Source organism: Solanum dulcamara, chromosome 1 (genome assembly GCF_947179165.1).
Source record: "Solanum dulcamara chromosome 1, daSolDulc1.2, whole genome shotgun sequence".
NCBI lineage: Eukaryota > Viridiplantae > Streptophyta > Magnoliopsida > Solanales > Solanaceae > Solanum > Solanum dulcamara.
In genome coordinates, this window is record NC_077237.1 from 62,645,681 (window position 1) to 62,662,578 (window position 16,898).

Consider the following 16,898-nt stretch of genomic DNA (forward strand, 5'->3'; position numbering starts at 1 on the left):
CACAGGGCTTTCAATATCATCTCATATTACAGCCAAGCAGGGATTTCAATGTCAATAATAACATAAAAATATTGGACTTACCTCGTATGTACAACTTCAACCTGCATCTGTTGCATTTTCTCGTCTACTTTTCCCTTCAGTTTCTGACTTTACATTTCAATCACATGTCAATACCTTTCTCAACAGATATCTTTCGTGCCTTTACTTTACTTAGCTGTGTGCTTCGTAACTTCCCACATCGTCAATTACCTCCTTCTATTGGTGTCGTCCTTCTGTTAAGATCCAAGGTTAGTATAAGGAATTGTCCTATGACTCGGATCTATAGCACGATCTCAGATGTGAAAGAAAAGTAACATCTTAAATGTCTTGTAGCTTCCTGTTTATAGATGTGGCACGTAACACATCGATAACCAAGACTCTACTAGACACGGTCTGTAGACAATCCAAGGACGAACTGCTCTAATACCACTTCTGTCATGACCCAACCCTGTAGGCCGCGACTGGGGTCCGACCTGGACCCTCCATATACATATCTATCAGTTATAGTCACATCGATTTATAAACATGCAATGCATATAAATCAAGTGTAGTCAAATCGGACTACAACAACATGATACGTACATGAGAACCCCCATGGGTCATAACATACTATATATCTGTAGCCTCTTTCATTTATATCACCTCATGAAAGGGCACACAAGCCGACCAAGCTGCCATAACATAACAACACGTACAATATATCATATAGAACCTGCTGAACCAAACTGACATATACAACCCACATATATATGTTTGTAGACCTCTAAAATATTAACGACAATATATGGCGGGATAGGTCCCCCGTCGTACCTCTGAATAGACAAAACAATTTTATACATCAGTAGTTAGTATCAAAAACTAAGCTCCGACACAATGGAACCTCTTTAAGCTGAGCTATGCAGAATCCTAAGCTAACGAACTCCTAAAATTTGTATTTGTACCTGCGGGCATAAAATGCAGCCCCCTGAGAAAAGGGGGTCAGTATGACATATGTACTGAGTATGTAAAATGTAACATAATACAACTAGAGGTATATCCAAAATAAAGAAGAAGGGGAACAAATTATCAACTTAGAAGCATGTACCTGTACTCTATGAATTACAAAAGCATGCATGCTCATATCATACCATATATGTCACGAACCAACCCTGTAGGACGCGACTGGGGTCCGACCTAGACCCCCCGTATACCTAGCTATCAGTTGTGGTCAAATTGAACTGTAAATAAAATAATATCATGTAACAGTACCCCACTGGGCGATAACATTTTCATAAACCTATAGCCCTTTTTGTTTGTATCACAACATGAAAGGGCACGCAAGCCGACAAGGCTGCCATAACATAATAACATATATCATATATCATGTAGACCCAGCTGAATCAAACTAACATACACAACCCACATATACATATCGGCAGACCTCTAAAAAGACTAACGACAACATATGGTGGGACAAGGCCCCCTGCCGTACCTTTGAATAGATAAAACAATTCTATACATTAATGGTCAGTATCAAAAACTAGGCTCCGATACAATGGAGCCTCCTCTAGCTGAGCTGAGCAGAATCTTAAGCTGACGGACTCCTAAAACCTGTACCTGTACTTGCGGGCATGAAATACAGCCCCCCAAAGAAAGGAGGCCAGTATGATATATGTACTGAGTATGTAAAACATAACATAATACAACTAGAAGCATATCTGAGATAGAGGAACAGGGGATAAGATATGAAATCAGAAACCTGTACCTGTACTTTGTGAATTACAAAAACATACATATTCGAATCATATCATATAGCTGGCCCTTTCGGGGGTCCGATGAATCACCTCTGTAAAACCATCATGGACCCAGTTCCATCACCACCTTATTACAACACAACATCATAAATATATACATACGTATCCCGTCCCTCTAGTGAGGGGCTCGGTGGACAATGCAGTAAATTATGCACGATTACTATTCTTGGCCCGGGACTCGGTGAAAGAAGTGCTACAGTATACACGAGTAGAGTAGTGAGCAACTACATGCAGTTTAAATCATTATTGGAGACTCAATAGAATAAGAAAGTTAAGCTTTTGTTTGAGGAGCCGAATAACGGTGTAGTCATCTCGAGTGTCCTCTAAATGCCATTATGGGCTACCTTAAAAGTAATCTCGGGGACCCTAGATATGTATTAACATAGGGCCAAATCATTTATGGAATCAAAAACACTTAGTCTCGTATAGTCCTTAAGACTTGGAGCCTGTACATTTGGTACCTTTTTAACATGTAGAAGTTTCTAGGGAAATGGTTCAACTACTATCAGAGTTCGATATTCAAAAGTAAAGAGGAGATGTTAAGAATGGATTTACTCTGGATCTCACATCATATTTAACTTACAACTAAGACATGCCAAAAAAGAAAGAGAGTAAATCTATATAGTTTGTACTTTCCTCCTTCAGGTGGTCATTATATACATATTTCATACCCGGCCTATCTTGGGGCTCGGTGAACAACTATGGCATCATAATCTCATTTTCATACCAAGTACATATCAAGAGAAAGAAAATATAGTTTCCCATACACTACTCTTTAGCACGTAGAAGCCTTAACAGGCAATGCTCAATTCTTGCAGGGGTGTCAACACCTAACTGTAGTTAGGGATTATGAGGCGTACCTGGAGTTCTGGGAATGGAATTATCCCCGCATTTCACATGCAATTCACTTAAGGCTAATACTTGCAAAAAGGAAAGAAAGATAGTTGTACGTACTTATACCAAAACATGCCAAGAGAAAGCTTTACATACCTCGTACGAGTCACTCTTTGTCACGTTCGCCTTATCGTCCTTTGAACCTATTCAACCTGGAAGTAATACGAATATCAACAACTCTTGACTTTCCAGCACCTTCAGTTGCACCTTAGTAGTCATGGAATCTATTTCCTTGATTGTTTCCTCGACTAGTTCTTTAATTAGTTAAGGCGTTAAGGAAAATTGGGCAGCACCTCCCCTATAATGTGCCCTATCCAAATTTCTAATCACACCCCTAATAACTACAGACAACAAATAACAACAACCTACAACATATATACAATCAATTCACACTAGCATTACACAATACAAACCCCAAACAACTCACTCAAAACTATCAAAACGTGAATTCTGGACAGCTTACTATTTTACCTTGTCGCTTCATTTCGAAGGGGTAATTGAGGGAAATAGGATTTATGTCCTCCATTAAAGTTATAGACATGTTTCTTAGGGTTGCATAAAATTTCGAATCACCCCTACATAAATTCTGTACAAAAAGATATGCCCAAAATACCAACAGCAGTCCGTGTAAGATTTCCTAAACCAAAATCTGGGCAGTACCTCCTCTACACTTCATCACCTCTTTTCGAGAAGATAAAAGCAAAACTGGATTTTAAAGTCTAAATTAAAGTTATATACCTATGAAATACCTTTCCAAAACATATTGAATCACCCAAAACGAAGTTGTACACAAGAAGTTATACCAATATTACTAACAATAGTCCCTTCCAAAAACGGGTTTGTTAACTAGTTCTTAACATTTTCTCTCTTTGTTCTTTCAACTTTCTCTCAAGTTCCAAGCTGAATAATTAATTCCTTAGACATATTAAGATACATATATACACCTCCATGGGGTTGAGAACATCGTAGATAATTAATTCACAGAGGAAAAGTGAAGAACTCACTTTTAATTCTTATAAACCATGGCTGCCTCCTTCCCTTCTTCTTCTCCACGTTTTTCTCTCTATGTTTTGGGCTAATTTTTGGATAAATAATGACTTCAGAGTCATTAACATACATATATATGGTTCCTTAGGAAGTGACACGTGTCATCCCCTAAGTTAACACGTGTCAAGTCCTTATTGGGCCACGAATCCATACCTAGCCTCCAAGGCTGCCACTGGTGGTGGGGTCCACCCCTACCCGAAGAAGGTGGGTCACCTACTTGACCCCAAGCAGGTGGGTCACCTGCTCGCTTGAGGTGATGCCACGTGTTGACTTCTCCTCTTTCTTGTGGGTTCGTAATCTTGTCTTATTCTAAGAGCCTATGTAATCCATGCTACGTAAGCTTGGTATATCCTCAAGTAGCTTAGGTATGTAAGACTTCTAAGCTAGTAGCTTACGTAGGTAATTCAAGTCGTATGACTCATTTCTTGGCCTCTAACTCATTCCAGATTCCTATGATTCTATTTCCAACCTTCCCTCTCACGGGGTATCATATTCTTCTTTCCTTAGAGTTGTTTGATGATGTCATAGAGTATCCGGCTCACATGATAATGTCTAAGGAACTTGTAAGACATTCCGAGTTTAAAAGTGTGGGGTGTAACAATATAGCCAGCCCTTTCAGGGGTTTGGTGAATCATATCTGTAAAACCATCATGGCCCCAGTGTCATCACTACCTTATTACAACATATTATCATATATATACATATGTACCCGGCCCTCTAGTGAGGGAATGGTGAAAATACAGTGAATTGTGCACGATTACTATTTCCAACCCGAGCGCAATGAAAGAAGTGTTACAGTATATACGAGTAGAGTAGTGAGAAACAAAACACAGTTTAAATCATTAACGGAGACTCAATAAAGTCATCAGGTGAATCATCCCTGGAGATTAGGGCTATGTAAAAGGGAGTTTTGGAAATCTTAGACATATATTAGTATGAAATATCTTATAGCAGTCCGAGCATTGGTTATCTCAGAGCTTTTCTTTTTTTTACAAAAAAGAGCTTTGTTGAATCAATTGTTATACAGTCGTATAGAAGACTCGAGGAGTAGGAGTTTAACTACTTTAAAAGTATTAACATCCAGAAGTAATCAAGTTTATTGAATTCATCTTCATAACCTAAGAGTGAAGTTTACCCGAAGCTCTCATCATCCATAGCCTACATCTAAGACATGCCAAAAAGGAAGAGAAAAGATAGGCTTTACATACCTATGTCAAAAACATGCCAAGAGAGAGCTTCACATACCTTTTTATGAGTTAGTCTTTATCCCATTCGTCTCATCGTCCTTTAAACCTAAGTAACATAAAATCAATTCGATTATTAACAACCCTTGGCTTTATAGCACCTTAGGCTACACATAAGTATTCATAGAACTCAACCCTTCGGTTGCTTTCTTGACTAGTTCCTTAACTAGTTAAAGAGTTGACGAAAATCGGGCAGCACCTCCCCTATAACGTGCCCTATCCGAATTTCCAATTCCACTCCTAATACCTACATCCAACCAAAAACAACCTGCAACATATGTTTAAGCAGTTCACATCAACAATATACAACATAAACTCCAACCGACTCATTCGGAGCTACGATACCAAAATAGGGTGTCTAGCCTTTATTTTGTAGAACCTTTAATTATACGAAATGAGGGGTCATTTGGATTCAACCAGAATAAACCCTACCCTTTTTAGAAAACATTTATGCCCTGCAATAACACACCACACCCCTGCAGCAACACCTCACAAGAACAACACTTTACTTCGATGATAATTCAACTATAACGACTCCAACTTAGTTTATTTTGAACGTCAAGCATATATATGATGTTTTAACATTTACATACACTTAAAAAACATATAATACACTTCTTAACAATACCATAAACTCCAACTTGAAAGGAAAGGTTTCACCTTACCCAAAGTTGGCCAAACTCGCCCAAAACTCACTTAGGAAATTCTTCTAACGCAATTTAATCATCGTGGATGCTTGATATCCGTTTGGTGTTGATTCAAACAATCAATTTACATCATTAACACCTTCATAACATGTCCAAACCCTTACCAAAATGTGGGAGAAGAGAATCAAGCCATACCTTGTCCAGAACTTGCAAAAACTAGCTTTGGAAGCTCCCTAACACGCTGAAAAGTAGTGGGCTATTTTATGTCCCTTCTTCACTGCCCCAAAAATGGAATTTTTGTTATTAAACATAGTCATATCCCCATCTTATACCATAAATAATTAATTCACGGAATAAAATCGGGACTTACCTTATTTTTCCTCCTAGGCCGCCACCCTTTTCTCTCCAAACTAGGGTTTTGCTTTTCTTTTTTTTGAGTGTTGAAGTTTAAGGAACATAACAGCCTCTTAGTCATTAACATACCTATATATGCACCTTTTTAGAAGGTTCCACATGGCAGACCCTCAGGGGTTACACGTGGTAGTCCCCTAGGATGCCACCTAAGCTCATGCGGCCTATCACACGCTGCCACATGGCAGTGGGGTCCACCCCCCAAGTAGGTAGGTGGGTCACCTGCTTGCTTATCACCTGCTTGCTTTGCTTTCGTAAGTTTGAAAACTAGTTTTTCTCCCTCTCGTAGGTTCGTCATCTCGTCTTATTTTAAGAGACTATGTAATTCATGCTACGTAAGCTTGGTATGTCCTTAAGTAGCTCAAGTGTATAGGACTTCTAAATTAGTAGCTTACATAGGTAAATCGAGTCCTACGACTCATTGCTTGGCCTCCAATTCCTTCCGGATTCTTATGATTCTATCTCCAACCTTCTCTACTATAGGGTATCACATTCTCCCTTCCTTAGAGTCGTTTGATAGTGTCATAGCTTATTCGGCTCACATGATAATGCCTAAGGAACTTAAGAGACATTCCGAGTTTAAAAGTGTGGAGTGTAACAATAATGATGAAAGGTCAATACTCATATTGTAATTATGTTATTAAATGAGCTATTCTACGAGTTTCAAACCTATGATCAAGACTATGATATATGTTAATTATGATCTCTATGTAATGTTATATATTCCATGGGATTTGACTTAGCACCGAGCGGACTTTCAGGTAGGAGCCCTATAAAAAGTCTTAGTAGCAGCCTTAAGTCCCTTAAACTACGTGCCATCATAGGTTGCCTTCATGGCTTAGCTAGTGCACATGACCCACCTAGCCGGGTAGAGTCTACCTTAGCAAGTAGATTCCCTCTTTTCCATTATACGGGGAAACATCGGGATTCCATGTTATAGCTTGGATGGTCTTATTGTTGGTTATGGCTCCTATCCCACATATTTATATGCTCCTTATTATTGCCTACATTGTCTCATAATTTAGGGGTTGAGGATCACTCTTCTATCACATGTGGCTAGTAGAGTCTCCATCCGGCGAAGTATTTGGGGTGAATCTTCATCTATCTGGTAATAGCTATGAGTTTGTTATTTCTTTCATAGACTTGTTATATTTTGTTTTGAGGGTGAGCTAAGTATATGTCTTAGCCCCCGCCCATCTTATGTAGTAGAGGCATTGTTGCACGTATGTTATGGAGCCTATGTAGTCAAGTTTTCCTTTCTTATATGATTATGTTTAGACTCTTATTATGTTTTTTCCGCATTTACTTTACCTTATGTGTGCTTATGTATGTCAAGAGACTTGGTTGAAGCCCTTCGAGGTTTCGATCTCCATGTTACGACTAGGCCCTAGGTCGGGTCGTGACATTTTGCCCATGAAGTCCCAAGGTTTTCCTCAAAAATCTCTCCAAATTCCAATACTTTTAAACCCTAGTTTCGATGAATGTTGTTTCTGATGGATCCTATTGTTACAAGAGATTGACATAAAGATCAAGGATAGAAAAGGATGAGAAAATCAAATAGCAGATCATCTATCTAGTTTGGAGGACTCATAACATGTGGGTGAATAGATGTTAATAAAAGAAGAATTCCCAGATGAGCAGCTATTAGCTTTAGAAGTGACTGAACTACAATGGTATGTTGATATTGTCAACTACATCATGAGTGGAGTGTTTCCCAAGATGCAACCTCCCAACAAAAGATGAGTTTGATGTACGAGGCGAAGTTCTATGTATGGATGAACCCTACCTATTCAAACAAGGTGTTCATAGAATGATTAGAAGGTGTGTGCCTTAATACTAGGTGCACCAAGTTCTACAGAGTTGCCGTTCATTTGCTTATGGAGGATATCATGGAGGAGAGCACACTTCTCATAAGGTACTACAATTTGCTTTCTTTTGTCCCACTTTATTTAATGATATTGCAAGTTTTATAAAAAATAGAGACCAATGCAAAAGGATGGGCACGATATCAAGAAGTCATGAAATTCCATCAAACAACATCTTGGAGGTAGAGATCTTTGACGTATGGGGTATAAACTTCATGGGTCCTTTCCCAGCCTTATATGGAAATTAGTACATCCTGGTGTAGTAGACTATGTTTCTACATGGATCGAAGCCATCACCTTGCCAACCAATGTTTTGAAAGTGGTAAGTCTCTTACTCAAGAAGCATATCTTCACAAGGTTTGGCACTCCAAGAGCCATCATCAGTGATGGACTTAAGCATTTGATTAATCAAACTATAAAGAACTTGTTAGTGAAGTTTGGTGCCAGAAACAAGATGGCGACACTATATCACCTCCAAACAAGTGGGACGGTCGAAGTATCTAATTGCGAGGTTAAGAAAATCCTCCAGAAGATCATGAATACCACTAGGAAAGATTGGGCCATCAATCTAGATGAAGCGCATTGGGCATACCGGACCGCATGCAAAACACCCATTAGAACTTTACCGCACCATATGGTGTTTGGAAAAGCATGTTACCTGCCAGTTGAGCTGGAGTATCAAGCCTATTGGGCTGTAAAAAAATAAATCTAGATCCAAACCTGGCAGGTAGGAAGCACATGGATCAACTACACGAGTTGGAAGAATTTAGGTTCCACAGCTATGAGAACGTCAAACTCTATAAGGAGAAGACAAAGAGATGGCATGATAAGCACATCGTTGCTCATACATTCAATCCAGAACAAAAGGTACTTCTCTTTAACTCTTATTTGTGTCTGTTTCAAGGTAAGCTCAAATCTAAGTGGATAGGACCCTTTGGGGTGGTGCGAATTTGTCACATGGATCCATGGAATTATGGAATTATACAAAACCAACCACGTTTGTAGTGAATGGCCAACGAGTGAAACATTATTTTTGAAAAGATGTGGAACACGAAGAGGAAGATATAGAGATCGAGAATGAGTAGAAAGGAGCTAAGATGTTCCATAATAATAAATTAGGCGCTACGCAGGAGGCAACCTATGAGGTGGTACAAGATTGGTTAGTTGAATTTTGTAAGTTTTATTTCAAAGATGTTTCAATTTTATTTTATTTTCTTGTACAAATTAGGCTAGTAATAATTTGTACCGTAAAAAAACAAAGTAAAAAAAAAGAAGAGAAGGAAGACGATTTCCAAACAGAAGGCTCTATGACAGGTTCGCGTCGCTGACCTAGTCCCACAATATACAAAAAAGCCAAGGTAAGTTTCCTCAAACTTTTGCTGAAATTGAGGCCCAAGTAAAGTGTGTGGCATGTCCTCATTGCGGACTTGTCAAATTTTAGTGTAATTTTAATTTTTAAAATTTGGGCGCACTAACCAGAAGGTCCTTAATGTCTCTGCATCGCGAACTTTAGGTGTTCTTTAGGCCCGTTTCATTAAAAAGATGGATTTACCCATATTTAATTAAACAACCCAACCCCTTCCCCTTTTAATCCCCAAATCTATCCCTAAAACCTCATTCCCTCAAAACCTTTTACGTTATACCCTCCGCCCACTCTTAATTCTCTTTTTCACTATCAACTCCACAACACTCTTTAGGATTCAAGCTTCTTTGCATTTCTCTTCACCAAATCATTAAGGTATGTGTTCTTGAACTATACATTGATGTGGATTGATGAATTTGGTAGGGATAAGCTCATGGGATTTTAATTTCAACATTATTTTGTGGTTCTTGGCTTGCTATTGGACTTTAATTGTATGGGTAGGGATATTTTGATATGAACTTTATTTTTGTGGGTGAATGCTATTGTCTGAAATTGTTGCATGAACCTTAGGTTGAAAAAAAAACTATGAAAAGGGGTTCAAGTTCGATGTTTATCAACATGTTTTGTGAAATATTGAGAAGCATGCATGTAATATTGTGATACATTGTGGTAGTTTGCTCATACTACGAACTTATGGGTTGCATAGATGTATCAAATTCGGGGAATTGATTGGAACTGTGATTATTTGAATAGGCATGCAAAATCTTGAGTAGCATAATAACTTAGTTGGGAATTATTGAAACATGAAATGGGTTTAGGCCTTGCAGTTAGTAATGTGGAATACATACACTGGTCTAATTTGTTTATTCTGAAAGTTTGAGACTGCATGTATGACTAAATTGTTCAAATAGGGGAAGTCTGAGTACCTTAAGGTAATATCTATTTGATAATGACATTTAAGTGTGGGATGGTTGTTTGGGTGTTGTTTTCCTTGTGTTTTAAGGCCAAATTTGAGGATGCTTATATGGTGTGGTTTGTTGAACGCAGGTTATCATTTCATCTAGTTGTATATAAAGGAAGGAACCAGCCACAGGGTGCCATAAAAGGGATAGAGGTGTGCCCACCATACCACTTGCTCCGTCTAGTCCACGGGGACAGACTCATCGGTTTGGGTTGAAAGTAGTACACCAAACTAGAAAAAATTGGTACAAGCAATATGCGAAGTCCCGATACTTTCTGGACATGCCATCAGATGATGAGAGCTTGACCAAAGAATTTCCTCAAATAATGCAGAGACTGATGGATCTCAACATGAGCTTTCTATTCGAAGACCCGTAACTATGCAACCTGCCTATGGTGAGGGAGTTCTACGCAAACTTCCTACCGTACACCCGTGCCCACTATGTTACTATGTAGGGAAAGGAAGTCCCTCAATCTCCTATGGTGATCAATGAAATATTAGGGACTCCAGAGATGACTCCTGCCACTTTAACGGAGTTGAATATTTGACATCCCTACCAGGACATCTGGCACACTTTATGTAGTCCTATATTAACTACTAAATAGTTTCCACCAGTATAGAGGCTTTGTCACGACCCAACCCCATAGGCCACGACTAGAGTCCGACCTGAACTCTCTTATGCGTATCTATCAACTATACTTAAGTTGAACCGTGTGTGATGTGATACTATACACAAAAACCTCAATAGTTTAAAACTTTTTCATGTACATGTAGCCTCTTTCATTCGTATCATACCATGAAAGGGCACGCGAGCCGATGAGGCTGTCATAACATAAAACATTTACAACATGTCGTATAGGCAAAGTCGAAACAAAATTATAAACAACCCACATATACATATGTCTACAGACCTTTAAGAATAGTAACAGCAACATATGGCGGGACAGGTCCCCTGCCGTACCCCTGGACAAATAAATATATATATATATTACATGACTAGTATCAAAAGTTAGGATCTGAAACAGTGGAGCACTCCCAACATTGCTAAGTGGAAACCCTAAGCTGGCGGATCTCCAAAATGAACATCTATTCTTGCGGGTATGAAATGCATCCCCCAAAAATGGGGGGTCAGTATGATATATGTACTGAGTATATAAAGAATAACAACACATAACTGAGCTAACAACTGAAGTAGGGATGCATGAAACAAATATAACAGTTAATAAATTTCTCTACCTGCGTCTTATGACATGAAGGCATGTATATCTTTCTTACATAACATACCTGGCCTATTGTGGGACTTGGTTCTACAAGTGTGTCACTATATTTCCACATGCATGCCTATAGTCTATATCCGTCCTTTCAGTGAGGGACTCAGTGAAGCTGTCATTTCATCGTGTATCATGCCCGGCCCTTCATAGGATGCGGTGAATAATCATTGCATCTTATATCATACCCAACCCTTTATGGGATGCGATGAATCAGTATTTTATCGTTTATTATGCCCGGCCCTTCATGGGATGCGGTGAATTTATCATGCCCGGCCCTTCATGGGACGCGGTGAGTTTATCCTACCTGGCCCTTCAAGGGACGCGGTGAATTTATCCTGCTCGGCCCTTCATGAGATGAGGTGATTGACGTATTAACAACCTGCACGAGTAGAGTAATGAGGAACCATATGCAATTAGCTCATCATCTGAGACTCGGTATAACAATCGCCATGGACTATCATTTGAGGATCAAAATGATCATCATCTCAAGTATTCTCTAAATACCATTAGGTTCCATATCGATGGAGTCTCAAGAGTCCTAGACTTTTATTTAGGTAATACCAAATGGCTTATGCAATCAGAGACGCTTGTCATTATAGAGTCCTTAGGCCTAGGAGCTCATACATAGTATTCATCATATAGGGACTCGAGGGTAGTAGTTTATCTACTTCAAGAACTTTGATATTAAGAAATGAATAGGAGTTATAGTTCATGCTTCCCATGCATCCAGTTACTATTTCATGTACAGAAGGCTCGGGGGTGATAGCTCAGCTACCTAAGCGCCTTAGCATTTAGAAGTGAACACGATTCAATAGTCTCTACATATATTACCTTTTATCCTATAGAAGCCTTAAAAAGGTAATAGCTCAACTATTACAAGAGTTCTACCATTACGAAGTGGATAAGAATTATGAACTGTACTCGGAGCTTTACGAATGGAATTATACCCAAGTTACATATACAAACCATTCATAACTTATATCTAAGACATTCCAAAATAAAGAAGAATTGCTTTACCTACTTATGCAAAAGACATGTCAAGAGAAGGAATAAGCTTTACATACCTCTTCCGGACTTCCCTTAATCACTTCCACGTCGTCGTCCTCCAAACCTATTTAACATGGAAGCAATAAAAGTATCAACAACCTTAGGCTTTTAATCACCTTAGGTTATACACGAGTATTTATAGAACTCATCCCCTCGCTCGCCTTCTCGACTAGTTCCTTAACTAGTTAAGGTGCTAACGGAAATCGGACAGCACCTCCCCTATAATGTGCCCTATTCAAATTACCAATCACGTCCCTAATACCTAAATCAAACTAAAAACATAACCATCACCTCATAAATATATATATATAACATGGAAACATTATACATTACAACCTCCGAACGATTCGCTCAAAATTACGATATCCAAAATAGGGTTTCTAGTTTCTATTTTGCGTAACCTTTAACCGTATAAAGTAGGGGGGGTCTTGTGGATACAACCAGAAAATAAACCCTCCTCTTTTAGGACACATTTAGTCCCAGAAACACACACCACCCAACCAGAAGAAGCCTCCACACACACAACGCCTCTTTTCGACTACAATTTAACTACGACGACTTCAATTTCGATTGTTTCTATCGATGAGGATTCCCACGACCTTTTTTTATCCTTAAAGAAGTATAAAAGGTATATAATACACTACATAACAACCCCATAAATTCCAAATTTAAAGGAGAAGCCTTACCTTACCCAAAATTGGCCAAAACTAGCCAAAATTGTGTCTCGGAACTTCTTTAGTCACGCTGAAACTGCGTGGACTGTTTGCTGTCCATTTTTGCTGCCCCATATAGAAATTTTTCGTTATTAAACACCATAATATCACCATAGGATACCTTAAATAATTAATTCACTAAATAAAATCGGACCTTACCTTTTTCTCTTGGCCAACCCATTGGGTCCTCTCTTTGTCCCTAGCGTTTTCTCTCTATCTTTCTCACGTTTTCTCTCTTTTTCTAGGCTAAAATTTGGATAGAAACTGAAGTTTTGAGTCACATAAAATACATATATAGGTCTTCCCAAGAGGTGACATGTGTCAGCCCCTTAGGACCCCTTATCACTTAAAGGGAAAGCCAGAGAAGGGGGTGACACGTGTCAAGCCCTTATTGGTCCACGTATTCCTGTTAAGCTCCTAAGCTGCCGTGTGTCCTTGGTGGGGCTAAACCTAAAGTAGGTGGGTCACCTACTTGACCCCAAGCAGGTGGGTCACCTGCTGCCATGTGGCACTTCTTCATTGGCTGCCACGTGTCCTCTTTTTCTCTTCTTTGTGGGTTCGTAATCTCATCCGGTTTTAAGAGGCTATGTAATACGTGCTACGTAAGCTTCGTATGTCCTCAAGTAGCTTAAGTATGTAAGACTTATAAGTTAGTAATTATGTAGGTACATCGAGTCCTATGACTCATTACTTGGCCTCCAATTCCTTTCGGATTCTTATGACTCTATTTCCAACCTTCCCTACTATGGGGTATCACATTTTTCCTTCCTTAGAGTCATTTGATAGTGTCGTAGCTTATCCGGCTCACATGATAATGTCTAAGGAACTTAAGAGACATTTCGAGCTCTAGAGTGTGGGGTGTAACATCCTTCTCCCCTTTAGAACATTCGTCCCTGAATGTTGAATAAAACTTCCTTAAGACTTTATACAAACTGTAGGGAGATTACCTTCTTTTGCGATAACACATATTTTCATCCAAGTAATTAATATACGAGTTCCAGGATTGGGGGTTACCTGTAGACATCAGGAATAGGTACGGATACATGTGTTTCATGTCCTCTTCAGCTTTCTAGGTCATTTTTTTCATGATTCTTATTCCGCCACAGCACCTTCACAGAAGCTACGTCCTTAGTTTGCAACCTTTTAATCTGTCGATCCAAGATGGCGATAGGTTGCCCCTAATAGGATAACTTTCCTTTCATATGGACCTCACCCACGAAGAATATTCTGGGAGGGTCGCTTATATATTATCGGAGCATTGATCTATGAAAATTGAATGTATTGTTTCAAATCAGACGGTAGGTCCAACTCATAGGTAGCTTTATCTATTCTACGAATGACCTGAGAAGGACCAATGTATCCCCTTCTTGCTGACTCTAGGCTGCTAATCGATAGCTTGTACCTAAATAAGCTTTACTTCATCAATAATTTGTTGGATCCCCTCTGGGCCTATAAATTAATTGAAGGCCGAAATGTCATGCTAAGATTCACCTGTGTTCCTTATCCCTACTGGAATGATCTCCAGTGGTTAGCTATAAATTGAGCTTCCCTGTCTGAGATAATAGATGTGGGAACCCCGTGAAATCTTATTGTTTCCTTTCTATGTCACCTTGCATAACCCTTAGTTGAATATACCTTCCTAACTGGAAGAAAATAGGTTGATTTTGTCAGCTTATCTACCATAACCTATATGAACTTATACTTTTGTAAAGTGCGAGGCCAACCATAGGGTGCTTTAGTACTCACAATATATCGTATAAAATCTTATCTAATGGTCGATACTCGATTAAATATCCATAATGTAGCAGTGCATTTAAAGCCACATTCTATTCATCCCAATCAATAATTAGCTCATGCTCATAATTTGTTCAAATTCTCCGCTCGGGAGTACTTATACTTTGATGATTCGTGTTTCAAGCTCCGTCATTATACTATCCTTATTCCAGTGGATACCACTTATTCTTCTAATAACCTCGTAATGCAGCAGTTGTTCTACAAATCAACATTCCCTCTCCTAGCAAGATCTCACTAATCATTAAGGTGGAGTCACGTATACACAATACTTCTTTATGCCTCCTGAACTTTCCTCTTTGTCATGTGCTTAAAGCTCACTTCTAATCCTGTGTAAAACCATATCAAACTTTGTTGTAGTAGTGGCCTTGTCTTATCACCTTTTCATCGTACTATACCTTCAGTTCGTAACTGTCTATTTCCCTTTTTATTCGATACTCCTACTTAATTAATCACATCTATCTTGAGTGCCTCTATTATAACTTCTCTATTATTCCTCCAGCTCATATCCACTTTTGGTTGTGCGCATGGAATTCCATATTACCCTTTATTTCCTTGCACTAGCTATCCTTTTCGTCGTCACATAACCTTTATTCGAAACTTTCCTTACAGAACTTGATAAATCTTCCTTATTTGTTCCATAGCTTTCTTTTCTGTTTCACACCTATCTTTACATTCCATTCACATGGACCACGTCATAGATTTTAGTTATTTCTTTACTAAGCTTTACTTATTCTCATAACAGTTTTTATTATATTCCCTTGGTACCCTATTTGCATTCAGTCCCATAGTATAACACCGCTTGACCTTCTTCACGATTCTTACTATGGGCTACTTACCCTTCTTAGTTAATCTTACCCTTAATGTTTCACAAGATGTCTTATTAACACTTCACTTCCATCATAATCCTTTTTCCCTTGCACTCTTATTGTAATCATACTGTTACTTCTTTCAACTATAACTTATCATAGTTTATCCCTATGTATTAATTCAGGCAATGCCTTATTATATCATTTTATCCCGATCTATCAGTCTTCTCTGAATTATCTTCTTTAGCTTGTAGGCTTTTCCAACTTTGTTCTACTATACCAGTATCAACCTCCTAGTTTCTATTGCCATTAATTCAGCAATTAACTCATTTCTCGAGGTCAGCCATACTCGTTTAGTCAAATCTCATCATTGTTGTGAGCACAACCTTTCAAGACATACTAAAGCCCTATATCTCATTCTTTTCTTATTTCTAAGAACATTTGGGCAGAGTTTCCTCTGTATTTCTCACTATCTCAACACCTGCATGCAGAAAATGCCAACAGCGCCTCACAGGGCACACATATATATAGTCATATCATCTCATATCGCATCCACACAGGGCGCCCACAATTAACAGTTTGGAAAGGGACTTACCTCGTATGTCAACTCGAACTGCACCTGTTACACTTTCCTATTTACCTTTTCTTTCACTCTTCAACTTTATATATCAATCGCATTTCAATACCTTACCTGACATTTGTCTTTTGTGCCTTTGCTTACCTGTCTGCTTTGTAACTTCCAGTATCGTTAGTTACTTTCTTCTATCAATATTGTCCTTCTGCTGAAATCACAAGTTAGTATGAGGAATTTCATTCCCTATGACTCGGCTCTATCGCACGATCTTAGATATGAAAGAAAGGTAACATCCTAAATGTTATGTAGCCTCATTTCTATAGATATAGTGCACAAACACCTATAAACAAGACTCTACTAGACACAGTCTATAGACAATCCAAGGATGAACCACTCTGATACCACTTCTGTCACGACTAAACCCCATAG